The 4477-nt window shown below is 41.5% G+C and overlaps 1 pseudogene; it reads right to left on the bottom strand.

Annotated features, from left to right (window-relative positions):
- Positions 1–541: 541 nt before the first annotated feature.
- Positions 542–3172, bottom strand: LOC104958980 (protocadherin gamma-A12-like; annotated as a pseudogene).
- Positions 3173–4477: the final 1305 nt, after the last annotated feature.

The following is a 4477-nucleotide window of genomic DNA, read 5'->3' as shown; positions in this document are numbered from 1 at the left end:
TGCATGTTTAAAAGTGAAAAAACGTTTTAGTTACTCCTTACAATGATTCAGCGGTTTGAAGGTCTTATAAATCAATCATCTAGAAAACACTATCATGAAGATCCTGGCTCTACTTAAGAAATTGTAGAGCACTTTTCAAAATGCATGTGTTGCCAACTGCATCTCTATTTTCCAAGCGTGAGTATGTTTTACCTGCTCTTGTGACAAAACAATTTCCTAATTTGTCAAACCAAAATAAATTGTATCTAAACAATGATTACGTTGCCTGTAAAATGCGCGAACATCTAAAGGATGAAAGTGACTGATGCTGTATTACTTTCCTCAAAACACATTGAGATAGAATAAAGTGGATGTTACATTTAAAATGAAAGTCATTCAGGAGCATTTGCTTTCCGTAGAATAATGTTTGTAATGTTTAACAGATGCAGCATTTCGATCAGGATTTGTAAGAAAACTATGCGGTCCGTGGTGCTGAAAATGAAACTAGAAATAAAAAGAGAACAAAGAAGCCAACAATACGAAGCTAGTATGTTTGACTAACCTCCAGAGGAGAGTCAGGTTCATCCAGGATGCTCTTTTCACTCTGTATCCGCTGCATCGTCCCTGTAGAACTGGGGTCCATTATCAGCACGTTCTGACTACCGGCTCCGCCAAACTTACAGTCACTCTTTCTGGAGTCAGTCGTCCTGCACACCTCGTAATTGTACACGTGTTGGAGAGTCCCTGTCCCCAAAGTGTCTGAGTAACGTGGAGGATAATATGGAATCACAGGGAGATTGGAGTGAAACATGATGCGAGACTGTCTCCACCTGTAGATCTTCACTGATATAATAACCACTAAACACGTGATGAAGAGGAAGGACACTACAGCCAGAGCCAGCACTAAGTAAAAAGTCAGGTTGTCATTGTACTCCTTGTCCTGTGTAAAGTCAGTGAACTCAGACAGCACTTCCGGGAAGCTGTCCGCAACCACCACGTTAACAATGACTGTAGCTGAGCGAGAGGGCTGCCCGTTGTCCTCCACTATAACAGACAGTCTTTTTTTTTCACAGCATCTTTATCAGTCACCTGGCGGATAGTCCTTATTTCTCCATTCTGTAAGCCCACTTCAAACAGCGCCCTGTCTGTGGCTTTCTGCAGTTTATAGGAGAGCCAGGCATTCTGTCCAGAGTCCACATCAACAGCCACCACTTTAGTGACCAGATAGCCCACATCAGCTGAACGAGGCACCATCTCAGCCACCAGAGAGCCACCAGTATGGACTGGGTACAGGACCTGAGGAGGGTTGTCGTTCTGGTCCTGGATCAGTAGTTTCACAGTCACGTTGCTACTGAGTGGAGGAGAGCCTCCATCCTGTCCTCTGACAGTGAATACAACTTGCTTTATTTGTTCATAATCAAATGAGCGCACTGCATGTATTAGTCCGCTTTCCGCATTAACAGAAACATATAAAGAAATTGGAGATCCGCCTATTTCACACTCTTCCAAAATATAGGAAACACGGGCGTTTTGGTTTTCATCAGGGTCTCTAGCATGAACACTTAATACAGATACACCCGGAGAATTATTCTCTGTGATGTATGCACTATAAACGCCCTGGGGAAATACTGGGGCATTATCATTTACATCAGAAACCTTAAGATAAAAGGTTCTTGTAGTTGAGAGTGGTGGCGAGCCAGTGTCTGAGGCAATAACAGTAATGTTACACTCTGGCAGATGTTCACGATCTAATGCAGCATCAGTGATCAATGCATAGTAATTTCTAACATTGGATTTAATTTTAAAAGGAACATTGCCTTCGATTGTGCACCTAACTTGTCCGTTTTCACTCGAATCCAGATCTTTAACATTAATTATGCCAATTGTTGTACCGGCGGGGGAGTCTTCAGACACAGGGCTCGTGAAGGACATCACGCTAATGACCGGAGCATTATCATTTACATCGATTACCTCAATTTCAACTTTGCTAGAATCTGTCAGTCCGCCATGATCTTTGGCTTCAACCCTGAACTCGACTTTTTTGTCTTTTTCAAAATCTATTTCCTTAGCCACATATATTTTCCCAGTAGCCTCATCTATTTCAAACAAATCAGCTATTCCTGCTTTTGATTTCGAAAATGAATACGTTATCTTTCCGTTTGAACCACTATCAATATCGCTCGCATTCACAGTGATAATATGTGTGCCTTTTGATGCATTTTCAATCACCGTGGCCTTATATAGTGTCTGGTTGAACACAGGTGCATTATCATTGGCATCAAGGATGAAAACATCTATATTTACTGTACCAGATCTCTGTGGATCTCCACCGTCCACTGCCAGCAGTTTTAGAGACAGGCGTGGCTGCTCTTCTCTGTCCAGGGGTTTCTGAAGCACCATTTCAACATATTTACTGCCGTCCGGATTGACGTGTTGTTTTAAATCAAAATTATCGTTCGGAGTTAATACGTAATTCTGCAAACCATTTCCCCCAACATCAGCATCGTCTGCACTTTCTAAAACAAATCGGGAACCAAGCACGGCTGATTCGCTTATTTCAAATTTCAAATGACTGTTTTGGAAAATAGGAGCGTTGTCATTTACGTCCAATAATTCTATAGTCACAGGGTGCAACTCCATTGGGCTTTCTAAAATCACCTCAAAGCTGAAGCTACACGGCGTTTCGTCTCCACAAAGCTGCTCTCGGTCTATTCTCTCATTCACGACTAGAATCCCTTTGTCCGTCTTCAGCTCGGTGTAGTGGATGTTTTCTCCGGTCACGATACGGGCCCGCCCAGAACGGAGCCTCTTCAGATCCAACCCGAGATCCTGTGCTACATTACCGATAACAGAGCCTTTCTTCATCTCCTCTGGAATAGAATAACGAATCTGCGCTCCTACCATATTAACCGTGTGAAGCAGCAACATAAGCAGTCCTATTTGCCGACGAAATCCATAAAACAATGGAAGTCTTGCGTCTATGTAGGTGAGAGATCCCCGCAATGCCATCACGGCAACACAGAATAAAAAAATCTGTATCCAGTGGATAAGACGGTAAAACTAGTTTCGATATATCCGTGTGTTGATGGTCACGTCCTCCACCTTTAAATGCAAGTCTGTGAGATGATGTTGTCTCTTTGGTGCCCTAAACCTCGACAAAACACAGAGAGCCTTCTCCACTGTATAGTCTGCTTAGGGGTGGACTGAATGACGACATTTAACAGGATATCATTTACTGACCAACAGCGTCGCTTAGAGTCTGAAAGCTGAACCTCAATTACTGCACATACCACAGTAAAGCTCTGAAGCAGACACACTGAACTCTTCATATGGTAGAAATCATTTCGGAAAGTCTTTTTAAAAAAAACGACTTTACTGTGTTAAATTGAAATATTTGCCATTCAACAGGTTGTTTAATACCAAATAATGAGTATAAGCTTAAGGCAATAGGACCAGTATGAATAAAGAAAATGTAATCTCACTTTTAAGAAAAGTGGTCTACTGTGCACACATCCAAACAAGAAAAACAAGAAATAAATACATAACATGGTAATCTTCATGTTAAAAATATAGGCATGTTTGAAAGCGAAAAACTTTGATTGACTCCCTATAATGTAGCGGTTTGCATGGTCTGATAAATCAATCCCTATAAGCAATATCATGGAAGTGGAGGATCCTGATTCTACTTAAGACATTTCACAGCACTGTTCAAAATGCATCTGTCGCTAACGTAAACCACACTAACAGCAATCTTTCTTTTCCAACCGTGAATATGTTTTACCTGCTCATGTGACAAAACAATTTCCCAAATTTGAAGAAGCAAAATATATTGTATCTAAACAATGATTACGTTGGCAGAACACTGCGCACACATCTGAAGTCTGAAAATTACTGATGCTGCATTACTTTCCTCACAATGCATTGAGACAAAATGCAGTAAATATAACATAATGAACACTCATTCAAGAGTCTTTGCTTTTCCAAAAATATCTTTGCAATTTTTAAAAGACACAGCATTTGATCAGGTGGTGTAAGAAAAATAAGCTGTCCTTGGTGTTGAACATGAAACTAGAAAAAAAAAGAAAACAAATGGGCCAAAAAGACGAAGCTGGCATTTTTGACTCACCTCCAGAGGAGAGTCAGGTTCATCCAGGATGCTCTTTTCACTCTGTATCCGCTGCATCGTCCCTGTAGAACTGGGGTCCATTATCAGCACGTTTTGACGACCGGCTGTGCCAAACTTACAGTCACTCTTTCTGGAGTCAGTCGTCCTGCACACCTCGTAATTGTACACGTGTTGGAGAGTCCCTGTCCCCAAAGTGTCTGAGTAACGTGGTGGATAATATGGAATCACAGGGAGATTGGAGTGAAACATGATGCGAGACTGTCTCCACCTGTAGATCTTCACTGATATAATAACCACTAAACACGTGATGAAGAGGAAGGACACTACAGCCAGAGCCAGCACTAAGTAAAAAGTCAGGTTGTCATTGTACTC

The sequence above is a fragment of the Notothenia coriiceps genome, unplaced genomic scaffold, assembly GCF_000735185.1.
Source record: "Notothenia coriiceps isolate Sejong01 unplaced genomic scaffold, NC01 NC01_scaffold00029608, whole genome shotgun sequence".
In the NCBI taxonomy this organism is placed as follows: Eukaryota; Metazoa; Chordata; class Actinopteri; order Perciformes; family Nototheniidae; genus Notothenia; species Notothenia coriiceps.
Note: the sequence above shows the minus strand (reverse complement) of the source record. Positions and strands in the feature narration are given on the sequence as shown.